Below are 17,732 nucleotides of genomic sequence, written 5' to 3'. Positions count from 1 at the left end.
AACCAGTAATGTAGCTGAATGCTTCTTAAGAGTGCTTTCATTTTACTTCCTCTAGTCTGTCCTAGGCTAGGACTCGTTTTATGTAAGTTCCTTGAGAAAAAGTTTCCTGAACCAGCTCAGTGGTATATATTCAGACTCCAAGCTAAGCAGTGCAGTTTAGGGTATGGGTATAATGAAGATCTAACACGTCATCCTCAGTTCCTGCTTTGCCCCCAGTCATGGGGCTTATTTCTCAGTCTGGGACCACTTGGCATCCCCTTCATCTCCCTCCGTCCACTTGTACCAAGATGTCAGCGTGATACCACTGCCATTCCAGCCTTCACTTCCCCTTTCATTCCTGGCACCTGGAGATAATGCTTTCTCACTTGCATTCTAAGCTGTAGAGAGTTTAATTGTTAGATTTTATGTAGCACATCTTGATCTTTGTAATGGGAGAGGTTCTGTGTTAGCTCAGTCTGCCATATTACAGATTCACTCAAATTAGTCTCTGAATTGGATTTTAATTTGAAGTATGAGCAACAACATAAAGACAGTCTGCCTAACCAAACAGTCGCTCAGATGTGCAGATAAATACCAAAAACTAACCAGGCTGCAAAAATGCTTTCAAAGTCTGTCTTCCCAACTGGGAACACAACTTCTTACTCAATTAGGTTAGTGTGAATTTTAGCTCACATAGGATAAGTTAACTTTGCAAAACTGTAATAGTATAGGAACCTTGAAGAGCATAGAAACCCATCCAAGCAGAGAGGGGAGGTGAGCCAGGCTCACACCCAGCACAGGCTCACTCATCTGTGGCAGAGCATGGGCAGAAGAGTGCCATACAAATGGGGAAGAAGAATTCAGCTAAAGTGTTTAACTGATTGATGAAAGTCCAAATGTGAGCTAGCATGACAATATAAAACCTCTGGGAGTGGCAAAGACAGGCAATTTTTACAAACTTTTACTGGGAGCTCGTGAGAAAGAATGGGTCAGAGTTAAGAGTAAAGGTAAAAACCTGTTACAACTGGGAGACAGATAAAAGAAAAAACCTGTATGCCAAGGTGGAGGGAGAGGGAAGCAGGAAACAGTGTTAATTCCAGGATCCAATACCAATACTATTAGAGGCCCCCTACCGCTGAGGGAGGGGCAGGGAGCTCTCCCACCAAGACCCTCCAAGGATGAAGCCAGAGTTTAGTCTGGGAGACCAGGAAGAGGCAGCATCATCGAGAAAGCCCCATCCTTGAGACTCAGGCACAGGGTCTTCCTGAGACCAAGGCTGGGCCAGGACAACAGAGAAGCTCCTTTGTCCCCCACCACCAGGCTAGTAAGTACCAAGAAAGGAGCGACAGTAGTCTACCCCTGTGGGAATGTAAGAGCAAAGAGCAAGAATCAGCTGGGACACGGGTGTACAGGAAGACTGCAAGCTGAGGGTCAAGCAACTCAGATGGTTCAACTGAATGCAAACGTAAAGGCCATTCTCTCTTTTCTATTTCTTTAATGCTCTAAAAGCAGAGGTTGGCAGGCGTTTTCTGTAAAGAATCTGAGTAAATAGCTGAAGCTTTACAGACCAAATGGTCTCTGTCTCTGAAATTCCTCACCTCTGCCACTGTAGCCTGAAAGTAGCCTGAAAGCAGCCATAGATAACATGTAAATTAATGAGCATGGCTATGTTCCAATAAAACTTTACTTATAAACATGGAAATCTGAATTTAATACAGTTTCCATTGTATTAAAATATTTCATTACCACAAAATATTTCTCTTTTTGAGTTTTCCAACCATTTAAAATAATGAAAAAAACATTCTTAGCTCTCAGGCTGGATTTGGTTTGGGGGTTATGACTTGTGAGTCCTGGTTTAAAGCACAACTGGTAGCAATGAATTATGCATTTATAGCATAGATTTAACAATAGCACAAAAGACAAGAGGCAGCAGTTGGAAGTATATTATTTTAAGGAAGGCTGTGATAAGTTAAAGATACACACTGTCGACCCTAGCCAACACACCCCCACACACAATACAAACATTAAAGAAAGACTTACAGCAAAATAAGCAAAGGCCTACATCAATATTAGATCAGTAAAGTATGGTTTGAATGTAAGACAAATGATTAGATACAGATCCTTTACATTTGGAAAATGCATAATTTACAATAGAAAATTTCATCTCGAAACATATCCAGGAGAAACTGCTAAGAAAAAAATAAGTAAATGTATTTAAAGAATTCAATGTATTTGAAAATAATGGAGAACAATCCAAGAGAAGAGGCTCTGAAAACTTGTTAGTACATGTAAGACAAAGATTTCAAACCTCACACAGGGAAGAAGATGCAACTAAGGAGGAAATTAGGTATACCTCAGTGTGCATCTGTGTACAACTTATCTTGCCTATAGCTAATGTGTTCAACTACTTAGGATAGAGGATTGCCGAGGCTAAGATCATATGATGATTGCTATACTGTCTTAGCTTAAATTGCTATAACAAAGTAATAACCTAAGTGGCTTCAAAAACAGACCTTTATGTCTCACAGTTCTAGAGAGTGGGAAGTTCAAGATCAATCTGCCAGCAGATTCAGTTTCTGGTGCAAGTCGCTTCCCAGCTTGCAGCCATCTACCTTCTGGGTGTATATTCACAGGGCGAAGAGAGAGCTCTAGTCTCTTCTTATAAGGACACTAATCTCATCATGACCCCCACCCTCATGACCTCCTCTAACCCTAATTACTGCCTAAAGCCTCCACCTCCAAATCACATTGGGGGTTAGGATTTCAACATATGAATGGGGAAGGGAGAGACAAAAACATTCAGTCCATAGCATATACAATCTTAATACTTTGCTATTCAAAGTTACCATTTGGAAGCCAAACTGTCAATATTTGCAAAATGTGTGTCATCAGAAGAAATGAGTGTCTACATGATCCAGAATACCTTATTTATCCAGAGGCATGGATCTGTCAAAGTCAACTAACTAAAACGGGTCTGAGAAGCTGGAGTGATGCAGAATTTCCCTTTGAGCCATCCACATAAATATCTCATCATTCCGTTAGTAATATGCATTGCTGTCCTGCCTTACTTGTTTTATCTTCCACTATTCTTTTACAAAAGCTCCATTTTCTAGAGAACATATACTATACCAGAGAAGGAAAGAAAATGAATCCTATATTTTCGGGATAAAAATGGTTAAAAATTAACCATTGATTAATTTTCAGTTATCTGTAAGGTTTTGAGGCAGGAGATAGATGGGCTCCAGGCCAGACATTTACACCTGGCCTGTTCACACTTCCTGGGGTGAGAAGAAGATGGGCTCCAGGCTGGACTTTCATTACTAGCCCCCTGTTTACACTTCCTGAGGCAAGAGAAAAACGGGCTCCGGACTACATATTTATGACCGGACTCCTCTCTATATTTCGAGATCTGCACTTCGATATAAGAAACAGCAACAGGAATAGGGTAGATAACTGGACATTGGACACTTTTATGTCAGGGATAGAGAGGGGCTAAACCCTGTTAAAAGATCAGGAGGTCATACATTTCCCATCCTTAGGGCAAGGGAAACATTGCCCATGCGCAGAAAGGCTCCTTGGGGGTCAAAAAGGAGGGGGCGCCACCCCATAATTTGTGATGCTAAGGCCGTCCCATAGGCCTCTGGGCTGTGATCCATCTTGGAAAAAAGTTGTGCACACATGTTGGGGAAAGTCCTAGGGCAGGTGTGGAAAAAGAAACCAGATAATTGGCCAAAGATAAACAAAGACCCGGAAGAACTTACCTATATAGATGACTTAACAGTCTCTTTCCTTCATGCCTCCTCATTAGGGAGGAGGCCCACACCTTTCTCTCCGGGTGTGCATCTCTGCCTTGCTTCTATCTTAACTAAACCAACCGTTTCTCTGTGTGCTCTCCCACTTCTTGTTGTGCTATGTCTCCAATAATAAACTTTGTACGTGTTTTTACAGTTTTTGCCTCCGTGAGAAATGAATTTTTTACTAGGAGGCAAGAACCAGGGGGGTCTGGTGGCTAGGATTCCTGGTTTTCATCCAGGCTGCCCGGGTTCAATTCCTGGGCAGGGAATTAAGATCTTGCCTCATGCCACCACTCACTGCTGCCTCTCCGAGATCAGTTTACTTAGATGGATCATCTCTCCCACATTTAATGCTAGGCAAATACAGCATGGCTTGGGCCACTGAAACACATGTTAAAACCTCAAGGCCTATATTTTAAAGATCATGGGTTAGCAGAGTGTGTTTATGCCCTTCAGGCCATTTAGAGCCAATCTTGAAGGAAGAAAAGAAGTCACAATTTTCTCTTCATGCCTGCAACTCAGGTTGTGCTGCACTTGTCTCACTTAACAGCAAAGACTGTACAGAAAGGGACTTGGGGCCCTATTATCACTTTTTCAACTCCCTCTGTGAGCCTGTCAAAATTCCAAGTATATGAAGAAGTTTTATCTGTGCGTGACAGATCACTGAAAGATAATCTAAATGTCACAGTCATAATCTCTTGGTTCACTGGCACAGCATGGAAAGAAGGAACAGAATCTTGCTAGACCTTCTTTTAATTCCATATTTGGGTATTTTGATCTTTTGTACCAAGAAAGTAATAAACATGATTAATAATACGCACAACCATTTATTAAACACCTGCTATTTTCGAATAATTTCGAATAACAGACTTTTAAAATACATCACTTAAATTAGTCTTTACCAGCATTAGTATATACCCCTTTTATAAGCATTGAATAACATTCTTTCCTTTTTGTCTGAACAACATACTGTCCTGGTGGTGCCTCCTACCAGTCTGTCTGCTCTTTGAAGCCTTTGCAAGCACCTCCGTGTTTGCCATCCCTTACAAGTCCACGTCCCTCAAGTCTTGTTACAGACCCTGTTACAGACCTATGTACTTGCTCTCCACAGTGTAGCATAGTGATTAAGCTCAAGGTCACAATATAAACCAGACTGAGTTCCAATCCCTTTATTTAGCCTCTTTCTGCCTCAATTCCCACATCTTCAAAATACTAATAGCATGTGCCTCAGAGGTTTGTTTTCAGGACTAATTGAAATGAAATATGAAAAACTCTAAGCACAACGCCTGGCACATAGTAAATGCTCAATATGTGTGAGCTGTTACTATAATACTCAAACTATGTTATCATAAATTATGTTTCATGTCTGTCTTCCCTTCTGCACGCTCTACCCCCAGCCTTTGACTCGGTACCTGTCACATGGTAGATTCTCATTCTCTTTTCCTTGCAAGGCTAAGGAAGAACCTTAGCCTTGCAAGCCTATGTAACCACAGCCTATGTAACCACAGCCATAAAGTGGGTGTCATTATTCCTATATTAAGAATGAAAGAAACAGAATGTGGAGAGAGTAAGCAGTATTCTAAGCTTCCATACATAGTAAGTGGCAGAACTGCAATTCAAATCCATATCTGTCTAAATCCAAAGCTTGTGCACTTTTCATTTACTGCACTGGGAAAAACACATGCTCTGGGGAGAAGGGATGGGGAATAATCAATCAGTGTTGAGCACTTACTATGGACTTGGCAGCGTTCTAAGCACTTGCATATGTTTTCTTAGTTAATTTTTACAGTAATCTTAAGAGATAGAAACTACTATTATTTTAAATTTTACAGATGAAAAGTAAAGGACAGAGAGAAGACATTAACAGTCCAAGGTTACAGAGCTAAGGAAGAGGCAGGCATAGATAGGATTTGAACGCAGACGTCTGGATCCGGTGCTCACACCCCTGACTGGCACATGTATTCCTCTCTCAGCATCATGTGATGCTTCAAAATTAAACAGCACTAAACAAGAGTCAAAAAGTCACTCTTGGTTATATTTTCCCCAGTCCACTGTTTAGTACACTTTTTTTTTTTTTTGCGGTACGCGGGCCTCTCACTGTTGTCGCCTCTCCCGTTGCAGAGCACAGGCTCCGGACGCGCAGGCTCAGCGGCCATGGCTCACGGGCCCAGCCGTTCTGCGGCATGTGGGATCTTCCCGGACTGGGGCACGAACTTGTGTCCCCTGCATCGGCAGGCGGACTTCTCAACCACTGCGCCGCCAGGGAAGCCCTGTTTAGTACACTTCTGATATCTGTATAAATAAAATAAAATTAAAACCCTGAACATCTACATAAACTCTAGTCCCTGTCCTTAACAATTACCGAATCATAAAGTCCATCTGTAACAACTTTTCCAATTTGTCATTCAAGTTTTGCCTGTACTTTTCCAGTAATCTGGTAATGGAATGTTCACAAATTCCCGGAAGGCACCCATTCTAATTTTGAACAGAATAAATGTGGGGAATTTTTTTTTCTTGCTTTTTTTTAAAAATAAATTTATTTATTTATTTATTTTTGGCTGTGCTGGGTCTTGGTAGCTGCATGTGGGCTTTTCTCCAGTTGAAGCATTGCGGTGCGCGGGCTTCTCATTGCCGTGGCTTCTCTTGTTGCGGAGCACGGGCTCTAGGCACGCGGGCTTCAGTAGTTGTGGCTCACGGGCTCTAGAGCGCAGGCTCAGTAGCTGTGGTGCACGGGCTTAGTTGCTCCGCGGCATGTGGGATCTTCCCGGACCAGGGCTCGAACCCGTGTGCCCTGCTTTGGCAGGCAGGTTCTTAACCACTGCGCCACGCGGGAAGCCCCGGGGATTTTTTTTCTTGAATAAAAAAAATCTGGGCTTCCCTGGTGGCGCAGTGGTTGAGAGTCCGCCTGCCGATGCAGGGGACCGGGTTCGTGCCCCGGTCCGGGAAGATCCCACATGCCGCGGAGTGGCTGGGCCCGTGAGCCATGGCCGCTGAGCCTGCGCGTCCGGAGCCTGTGCTCCGCAACGGGAGAGGCCAGAACAGTGATAGGCCCGCGTACTGGAAAAAAAAAAAAAAAAAATCTGTCATCTTGTATCCTTTGCTAACTCACCTAGTTTTACCCCCTGACTGCTATGCAGTATTTGAAGAAAAAAACACTAATTTATTCAGGACACATTTGAGCACATGTCTTTCAGGCACTGTGATAGGCAATGCGTACACAAAGATGAATATAAATAACTTATGTTGTTACGGTGACGGCAGTGTAAAAGAAAAAATTCTATATTGTGTGGTAAGTGCTCTAGTACAATTTTGAAAATTAGTGTTATAGAAGCATCAAGAAAGAAAGGATTTAGGGAAAGAGTGAGCTGGCAAATTAGGTATTTATACAGGAAATATTTGCTTTGACCCCCAGGCATCTCCAAATGCTTCCTGCTTCTACAGCATACCAAAATAAACACGGTCTCTGCCTCTTAGTATAGCTTGAAGGCAACAAACAGTATCTGTCCTTACCTCCTGGCAGTAGGGTGGGAGTACAGTTGACTCTCCATATCCGGGGGTTCCGCATCCACAGATTCAACTAATTGCAGATGGATGGTTGCTTGAATCTGCGGATGCAGAAACAATGGCTGACTGTACCACACCTTTTTATGTAAGGGACTGAGCTTCCTCTGATTTTGTTATCAGCAGGGGGTCCTGGAACCAATATCCGGCGGATATCGAAGGATGTCTTCCTTGACTTTGAGGACTCAGGGAAGAAATGATTATCATTGTTGAGTGGTGCTCACGTGTCAGGCCTGTTCTAAGTATTTTGCACGTATTAACTCGTTTAAGGTTCGTCCACCTTATGAAGTCACTGCTATTTTTATCATTTCCCATTTCACAGACAAGAAAACAGATTCAAAACAGTCTAGTAACACTGGAAGTTACAGAGTTAGTAAATAGAAAAGCTAGGATTCAAACTCAGGCAGGCTGGCTCTGGGGTGCATGTTTTTTGTTTTTTTTTAATTAATTTATTTATTTTTGGCTGCGTTGGGTCTTCGTTGCTACACGGCGGGCTTTCTCTAGTTGCAGTGAACGGGGGCTGCTCTTCATTGCGGTGTGCGGGCTTCTCATTGCGGTGGCTTCTCTTGTTGCGGAACATGGGCTCTAGGCGCGTGGGCTTCAGTGGTTGTGGCACACGGTCTCAGTAGTTGTGGCCCACGGGCTTAGTTGCTTTGCGGCATGTGGGATCTTCCCGGACCAGGGCTCAAACCCGTGTTCCCTGCATTGGCAGGCGGATTCTTAACCACTGCGTCACCAGGGAAGTCCTGGGGTGCATGTTTTAAGTGCCATACTAAACCATCCCTGTCTCGACCCAGAACTGAATCATTATGGCTTGACTGAGGTACAGGGCCTGCCTGAGGTTTTAGTGGTGGTTGAGTGGAGTCCAGTGGGGCAGTATTCACTGGGCATTAGAACCAAGAGCAATGAATAGACAGCGCTGGCTCCCTTTTCCTGGTGAATGAATGAATGAAGAATACATTCATTTTCATTAAATTTTATCTCTTTTATTGTACCCTGTCCAAGCTAGTTATAATTTCATTTATTTATTTATTTTAAAGATTTTGGCAAACAACTTTTATTGAAAAACATTACATTCTTGTTACACTTTTTAAAATATCTAAATTTGTGAGCTTACCTGGCTATTAAACATTATATATATATTTTACTTTGAATTGTTGCTATTGTTTCACGGGTTTTTCTCTATTCAGTATGGAAAATTGATTTGGTACCAGTGAATGGTAGATATGATCTTTAAACTTTCTTTATAGATTTGTTATATATATATAGTTTAATTGAAGTATAGTTAATTTACAATGTTGTGTTAGTCTCTGGTGTACAGCAAAGTGATTCAGTTATATCATATTCTTTTCCATATTCTTTTCTATTATAGTTTATTACAATATATTGAATATAGCTCCCTGTGCTATACAGTAGGTCCTTGTTGTTTATTCTATATATAGTAGTTTGTGTCTGCTAATCCCAAACTCCAAGCTAGTTATAATTTTAGAATACTGATTTGGTTGGCCAAATTAGTTGCTATTCTTCTTAGCTCTATGTCACTTATAAAAAATCTTCTATGGCACTCATCCAAAATATTGGTAACAATGTTGAATAGGACAGAAAACCAAATCGCCTTGGAATAGTGTTTCAACCACTAGAAATCCAACAGTGTAATCATCCACTTCACATACCTCACACTTTCCACAGTGTTTCTATGAAAGTTGTGCTGTCGTGAGTTTATAGTATTGCTATGGCACACACCTAAAATTTGAAAAAAACCTATTCTTGGTGATCCCATGTAGGCTCTGTGGGATCACCACTTTCTTTTTTAAGTGCCAATATCACATTCTTCTATTAATATGCCTTAGATTTTTCTGCCAGGAGGCAACAACAAGTAGATTGGTCTGTAGTTTCCCCAAACATCTTTAACACCTTTTTGGAAGCCAGGATATTTGTTCATCAGCAATTAGTGCTCTTTGACAACTTTCCTCAAAAATCACTTTCAGCATTCTCTCAGCCATATTTCCAAATTCAATACCATTAAATAGACCCAGCTATGATTTGATGGAGTTTTTTTCCCCAACTAACTTGGGGGTTTAAATCTTATTGCCATTCTATGATTCCTATTATTCTATCCTTTTTCCTTTTTTGGTGAAAGATGATTCTTTAAGAGAAAAAAAAAAAAACAGAGCTCATACTGAAATATCATTAACTATCAACACAGTAGGCAAGTAAACAAAAATAGCATATCCAGTTGGACTTGGAATAGCTACTGTGTTTCTAGAGGAAATTACCACCAGTTTAAACTAGAAGCCCTTGTTTTCTGTCCAAGTCAGATACTATCTGAGTATAATTTCAATATAACTTTCAATTCAACCCAACTTTTTTCAAGTAGTCTTTGGGTATATTTACTTTTACTTTTAATAGACAAGTCTTCAAATTCAGCTAGCACATCACTTAGTAAAAGTCAGTCATGGAGGGAAAAAAAAAAAAAAAAAAAAAACCTCTTTATCACTTAGACCAGAGTAAAGCATTGATTTAATCTACATGACTTTTAAGGTTGTGTTTACATTTGCCAACCCAGAGTGATTTCAAATTAAATCGATTCTAACTTGTTTATCAGGACATAGCTCTATTATTCATCCATTTGTAGTTAAAAGGAAAAAAAAAAAAAAGTAAGTCAGTGTAGCTTATGTGTGTGTGTTGGTGGGGGGGCAGATTCTGCTAAGCCCTCCTCCTTTTTTGTCTTTTTTTTTTTTTTTACCCTTTTCAGTTGTACTCTGGCATTAACTTGCCTGGTTCAATTAACAAGTTAAGATGGCAGGTGGATGCAAGCAATGGAAGTAGGGCTACAAGTATAAGTATCAACACCAGCACCTCACATCCTTTCTTGGCCCTGGAGAGCATTCCACTTTTAGGTCTGCTACACACACACAAAGCAAAGTGACAAAGTAAGGTAGCCACCACTTTTACATTATTATATGTTGGAAGGCTTTTTTTTTTTTTAGCATTACGAATGACTCCATGATAGCTAGTCCAACTAAGTCAATTTCATTCATTCATTTATTCAATTAATCAATCAATCAATATTAAGAGTGTGTTGAGCTCTGTGTAAACAAATCCAGCAGAGTCTCTGACCTGATGAAGACTATATCAGAACTAAGTAAAGAACTCTCTCCAAGAGGTATTGGCTTTGCACCTATAGTAGCATCCTTAAAACCCAATACACATATCTTCCCATTTGATACTCCTCTCTAAATGTTCTCTTTTCCCTATTAAATAGCTAAGCCCTAGCTGTGATCCTGAAAAAGCACCCCAAAAGCAAAAGCATTACTTTCATAAATGACCAGAGAACACCAAATACATCTCAGAGCTTGGATGGCTGACACACCAAACTAGAAGGTATTCACCAGATTTCTGTTTCTTTTCCTGGAAGTTCAATCATTAATTTTTCAATTTCAATTTTAAAACTGTGTATAAAACTCTCATTAAATGGAAAATACCTTTTTCAATAACTAAGACTTTTTAGAAATTTGGTTCCTTCTCTTTGTAACTTTTCATTATCAAACAAAAAGAAAAGGTGAATATGACACGATTCTGACTCCTGGAAAATATTTTGTGACAGTAGTGCAAAAAGAAACTCAAATATTGATTTGCAAAAAAAATTCAATATGTTTTTAAATGTTTAGTGACGCTTATGGAAAAAATGAGAAAGAAAGCAAATACTTAATGTTTGTAGACTAAAACATTTCTGGCTGCTGATGTAAAAAGATTTTAGGACAAGAGCCATAAAATATAGTCAGCCCCTGTCTCCTCCCCATCACAACCATCAGGGCACACAACTTTAAAACAACATAAAGACTAGCTTAATTTTTACTTTCCTTCTTCCTTAATTTCTCCTCATGCTAAAGAATAAATAAATAAATAACGAAGAGAGAGAGAGGAGGAAGGCCCCTTTGGACTATGAACAAAAGCAATTTTCAGGCAAATACAGATTTTATAAAAACTGGTGAATACAGCTGATTAGAAAAGCTATAGGCTGCCCAAGGCTTGAATTGGGAAATACATAAAGTAATAAGCTCCGCTTGCCTTGAAAAGGGAAAAGGGAAGAGAGAAAACTTTTAATGTATCACAAATTCTATGAAAAGTGTGGCACTCATGGGATTTCCATTTGCATTCAAATTTTGCACTCATGTTTTTTTTCATAAGTTTGAAATCCACAAAATAAAAGCTCTTGGTTTTCTATTAGAATTTTCAAAGGACAAAAGTTTTAATTTTTTTAAAGGGAAAACACATCAACATTTGTTTAATCAATATTTTAGATTAAAACTTATTTTAGAATTCAAGAAAACAAGATTTACATGTACACTTTTGCAATGTATCCAAGTTGAATTTAACTCACAGAAAAGTTCAGTGGCTGTGACACCAGCATTTTATTTTATATAGGTGCCTAAATGCAGATTGTAAACTATTGATCATGTTATAAGCAAAGTCTCAAATATTTAAAACTACACAATTTCTTTTTTTTTTGCAGTACGCGGGCCTCTCACTGTTGGGGCCTCTCCCGTTGCGGAGCACAGTCTCCGGACGCACAGGCTCAGCGGACATGGCTCACGGGCCCAGCCGCTCCGCGGCATGTGGGATCTTCCCGGACTGGGGCACCAACCCGTATCCCCTGCATCGTCAGGCGGACTCCCAACCACTGCGCCACCAGGGAAGCCCAACAATTTCTTTTGTTTTTAATAAACTTATTTTAAATTTAATTATTTTTATTTTTATTTTTGGCTGTGTTGGGTCTTCATCGCTGTGTGCGGGCTTTCTCTGGTTGCGGCGAGTGGGGGCTACTCTTCGTTGCGGTGCACAGGCTTCTCATTGCAGTGGCTTCTCTTATTGTGGAGCACAGGCTCTAGGCACGTGGGCTTCAGTAGTTGTGGCACGAGAGCTCAGTAGTTGTGGCACACAGGCTCTAGAGTGCAGGCTCAGTACTTGTGGCGCACGGGCTTAATTGCTCCGTGGCATGTGGGATCTTCCCGGACCAGGGCTCGAACCCGTGTCCCCTGCATTGGTAGGCAGATTCTTAACCATTGCACCACCAGGGAAGCCCCTAAAATTACACAATTTCAATTACTCATAGAAATTATTTTAATTATCCATTTTTCTCCAAGAATTGATTTTGTCAGTCTTCTTTATAAGTCATGTAAAGACTTCCTTATAAGTCATGTTTTTTTAAAAAGCCATTCTGCTTAAAATCAGGGCAAAAAGATAAGCAGAAGTAACATTTTGGAGAATTCCATTGTATTATCTTTTCTGACCTTGAGATGGTAAGTGAAGGAGAGTTGGAGCTACTGGACTGAAGGAAAGTCCTAAATCCATGCATTTTTTAATATAGTGAAGTATTCCTATGTTCTTCGTTATAATGGTATTAAATATCATGGATTGCACCCTGCTTTGTTCCCTTGATTTTAGCTGAAGGTCATTCCTGGTTGTAGAGATTAAAATCTGGGCAAAGGTGTAGGGAAGAATTGCACTGAATATTTTAAATTCTGGAAGAGATGATCCCACACTAATCTCCTTATCAGCATCTTCTCTTTGCCACAAGGGTAAATTACAGTTACTACTTTCTACATCACAGTCTAATATAAAATATTACACTGAAAATGAAGATATCTCGTATTATGACCACTTGGGTTCAACATGTAGATCTATGCATAGTGACATGTAAATTACAATGATCAAGATATCTTTGGGGCTTCCCTGGTGGTGCAGTGGTTGAGAATCTGCCTGCCAAGGCAGGGGACACAGGTTCGAGCCCCAGTCCGGGAAGATCCCACATGCCACGGAGCAACTAAGCCCATGCACCACAACTACGGAGCCTACACTTTAGAGCCCACGAGCCACAACTACTGAAGCCCACATGCCTAGAGCCCGTGCTCCTCCATAAGAGAAGCCACCTCAATGAGAAGCCGGCACACTGCAAAGAAGAGTAGCCCCCGCTTGCTACAACTAGAGAAAGACCCACACGCAGCAATGAAGACCCAACACAGCCAAAAATAAATTAATTAATTAATTTTTTAAAAAAGGTATCTTTGAAAATTTAATTATAATATATAGTGTTTTAGTCTAGCAGTAAGAAGCAAAAAGTTGAGATTTTCTTGGTATACTTATAACCAACTATCTGCCCCAGGTGCATACTTAGAGTGTTGTTATTTCTTGGTAATTTTTCTTTTCAGTCATTTGCTTGGTTATGGAGGTATTAATGGGATGGTAGCCAAGCTTTACATGTGCAACAGCTTTTTCTTGTATTCTTCCCTCTATCCATAGTGCTTTTCCTAAGGACCTTATTAATACACCAGAACTCAGATTAAATTTTACTTTCTCAGTGAGCCTTCTATGACCAACACCATCTAAATAGGTCCTTCCCCATTATTCTCTATCCTCCTGTCATGTTTATTGTTTTCAGAGCACTTCATATTTTCAACTAATCTAAAATCCTAATTATAATTTATATCATCTGGCCCCTGGCCACCAATTCACAAATCCCATTTTTTGCCACTCTTCCCTGTGCTCACATTTTCACACTGACTTTCTTGATGCTCCCAGGATACACACGTGAGGTCCTTCTCCAGAGCACATTCTTCCAGATACCTGCAAAGTTTGCTTCCTCACTTTAATCGGGTCTCTTCTCCAATGTCACCAACTCGGAGGAAAGGGTCTTCCTTGACTATCATGTTTCAAACAGCAGCCCATCACTCTCTTTGATTCAGTCTTACTTTTCTCACTAGCACTTATAGTTGTATACCTATGTGTTGTTCAGTGTGTGGTTCTCTCATTAGTATGTAAACTCCATTAGGCTTTATCTACTTTGTTCATTAGGACCACCATATTGCTTAAAACAGTGCATGCCATAAGGCTGACACTCAATAATTTGTTGAATGAATGAATGAATTCCTAACTTATTATGTTTTCCCCACTGGACTCTTAAAAGCAGAAACTTTGTCTCTGGCATTCCTGTAGCATCTCTTATATAGCAGGTGATAAATGAATATTTATTGAATAAATGAATGGTTTGAATGAGTGTGTGTGTGTGTGTGTGTGTGTGTAATTTCTTTCCCCCCCCCCAAGCTCTAATTACCATGAAGACTATGTGGTAGTCTGTTTAGCTCATCAGTATATAGCAATCCCACAGTAGGGTCTGACTTGCGGTAGGCACTCAATAAGCAATCCTAAGGACTGGGACCAGCGTGAACAGGAACCTGCTGTGACCACAGCCACCCAGAAGCCCCCACAGAGGTAATCTGAGGTCTTAATGGCAGATGGAAAAGAGTTTAGGATACACACAGAGCAGTGAAAACCTGAAGCCACCCTGTTTGTCCTTTCAGGGGCCAGGCTGGTTCTGGCAAAGGCTTGCTTCCCAGACAAGACCCAGGAAACTAGCGCAGACTTCTGAGCTTCTTACTTTCAGATATCTTTTGAATTCTGGGAGGGATCAATCTTAATTTCAAGCCATAGCTTTGCTTTGTTTGCTTAAAACCTCTGCCCTGAAGATTCCAGATGAATCTGTTGATAATGCCAAAGGGCATCAAACAAGAAAAATTAGATTTTAGCATAAAATCTCCCACTAACTAGTAGAGTAACCTTGAAAACATCTCTTATCATTGCTTCTTTCATGTTTTTCATTTGAAAAATGAAGATGCTAGAAAAGAACCAGCAGGATACATATGGATCATGTATTTGGGTTTGCTTGATGAGATGCCCTTAGGAGGCTTTATGCAGTGTCTTCTTTCCTTTTCTCTTGTGCTCACCTGCCACAATCCCCCTTGGTTAATAATCACAGATAAGTGAGCTATGGTTGCTGATGGAAATCTGTCAAGTGCATGGGGGAAAAGAAAGTTTAAGAACCATTGGCCTATGTTCTCCCTGCCATTCTTTCCAGGGTCAAAATGTTGTGAATCTATGAGCTGTACCTCTGTTCATTATGAAACCCTTATATTTTAATGGCGCTTAAGTTGTTACAATCCTTAGTTCCCTTACACTAATTTACATTAATTTTTGATATTCTACTGTGATCAGGGACTATGGCAGGCACTGAGAATACAAAGATGAAGTTAGAAATGGTCTCTTCCCTCAAGGAGTTCCGTTCAATGAGGAGATAGATGCAACAGAGTTTGAGAAATGCTTTGATGATGCCAAAGTAGTGGGTGGCCTCAGGGCACGTCAAAGGACACCTGGAAGAGGTGGGAGAGGAAGTGATCTGCAAAATCTTCCAGCAGGTGACCAGAAACTGAGTCCTAGTTTTAATTCATTGAATTCTAGACTGTTAAAGCTGCACAGTGGCAGAATCATTTAATCCAAACTCCTTATGTGCCATAGAGGAAAACTGATGCCCAAAGAGGCTAACCAACTACTCCAAAGTGAGTATCAGAGCTACAGCTAGCAGCCAGATAAGTATTATTGGGCTCTCTCTTTTAAGAGATTTTTTTTCTTGTAGGAAAATTTTTATCAGTTTATTTCATCAATTTAATGATGTAATTAAACAGTTAATTATATTTTAATAATGTATAGGGGAAATTATTAATATGTATTGACTTCATGCACATTAATGATGCCAGTAACCCACCATCTGTAAATTACAGACCTCGCAGTGAGCTGCTGGTGAATTTATTCAGATATATTCACTGTCTCACCCACCCTTGCCTCTTGAGCTACTTATTCCATGAACCTAATCACAACTGGGAAGGACAGGTACAGTCTGGCTGTGAACAAGAACAAAGAATAGAACTTAGTCTGATTGCACTTCCTCTCCACAACTGATCCAGGCATTTAAAGTAAGACCCCCCAAAGTGAAATGTTTTTAGTAGTAGTAGTATATAAAATTCCTCAGGTATGCAATTTTCTTGGAGTTTGTTTGCTTGTTCGTTTTCTCTCCTAACGTCGTTTTACTTGGGATGTTTAAAGACTATGATTTAGGAATGGGACAATATAAGATCTCATTACATTAAAACAGAAATACTTGGGAAATCCATAATTTCTTATAGCTTGCCATCTGTCTGGTTTTTAGAGGCAATGGATTTATCCTGCTTAGGGCAGATGATGATCCTGGGGAGAAATCATGGATTATGCAATGGATTTCTGACCTTTTTAACTACTGTTATTAACTTACTAGCTTGCAAAACAACATTTCCCAACATAAAATCAATTATTTTTTTATCTTTCAACTCCTACCCCAAGTAAGGTTGCTATGGGCACCACATAACATCCGCTCTGGCGCCAACAGATTACGTTAAAGTCACCCACAATCTCTCCAAATTAAAAACCTCACTAAGTTTGCTCTGGCTTTTTCACTGTACTCGCAGCAGGATGCTCTTTTGCCTTGCCCCACAGTCCAGTTTAATCCGCTAGAAAGAATATTTTTAGAGGCACATCGGACTAAATCATTTTCATCTGAGCACACCATTTCCAAATGGCCGCCCATGGTCCTAAATCCGGCCTCTGCGGACCAGGACGAGGTGTCCTCCGCTGCAGAGTCGTGAGACTCAGCGCATTCATAACTGGACGTCGGAAGCCAGAAAGGAAACTCGAACACGCAAAGGACAGGTATAACCCCGCACGCATGCACCGGAGAGGCCGAGATCGCAGCGGAGGTTTCCATCCTTAGGCTTGGGGAGGGCCTGGGAAGGAAGCAAACATTGCTTCCCCAGTCAAGTCAGAGAGCAGAACGCACAGGGTCGGAGGTCAGAAGTTGAATTTCAACCCAGCCTGCGCTGCGTCCCAGCGCCTTCCGCAGCCCGGGCACCGCGGTGGCACAGGGCTGGGAGAGGACGAGGCTGGCTGGGGCAGGACAAACTGTGAGTTGCCACTGCCGGAGAGCCGCCGGCGGCGGGGGCAGACGCGACCCCTGGCGCCTTCAGAGCGCGAAGCCCGGGAGAGCAGGGCACGGCTGCCGCGACGCTGCGCCCCCGGCCCCGGCACGGCTGCCCGCTCTCCGCGTTGCCCTTTCGGCCGAGGTCAGCTCCCCGCCGCGGCAGTCCAGCCGCCTTGCGCCCCGGCACAGGTCACACGGGGTACGCCTTGTCCGCCTCCGGGCGGCTGCCCGGGCACCCGCAGCCTGACCGGCCCTCGCCCCCCGGCGCGGGGACAAACTTCCTTCCTCCCAGGCCCCCGGCAGCGTAGGCTGGCAAGCGGCTCACTCGCCAGGCTTCCACGGTCTCCGGCTGCAGGCGCCCTCGCCCGGCTCGGCAAGCTTCCTCCCTGCCCCTCACCAGCCCCGAGCCCCGGGCGGGCGCCGAACGATCCCCGCGCCTCCGCTCCAACAAAGCCGGCGGCCCGGAGGCGATCCGGCGAGGGGCTGGGAGTGGCGGCGGGGACGCCACAGCCCGGCGAAGGCACCCTTGTGCCGGGCGAGTGAGGCGTGAAGGG

At 41.9% G+C, this 17,732-nt stretch overlaps 1 protein-coding gene across 6 annotated transcripts in view; it reads right to left on the bottom strand.

Annotated features, from left to right (window-relative positions):
- LIN7A (lin-7 homolog A, crumbs cell polarity complex component) overlaps positions 1-17,732 on the bottom strand; it is a 392,447-nt gene that overhangs the window by 264,844 nt on the left and 109,871 nt on the right. The gene's annotated exons all lie outside the window — the stretch shown is intronic.

Source organism: Globicephala melas, chromosome 10 (genome assembly GCF_963455315.2).
Source record: "Globicephala melas chromosome 10, mGloMel1.2, whole genome shotgun sequence".
Classification (NCBI taxonomy): domain Eukaryota; kingdom Metazoa; phylum Chordata; class Mammalia; order Artiodactyla; family Delphinidae; genus Globicephala; species Globicephala melas.
Note: the sequence above shows the minus strand (reverse complement) of the source record. Positions and strands in the feature narration are given on the sequence as shown.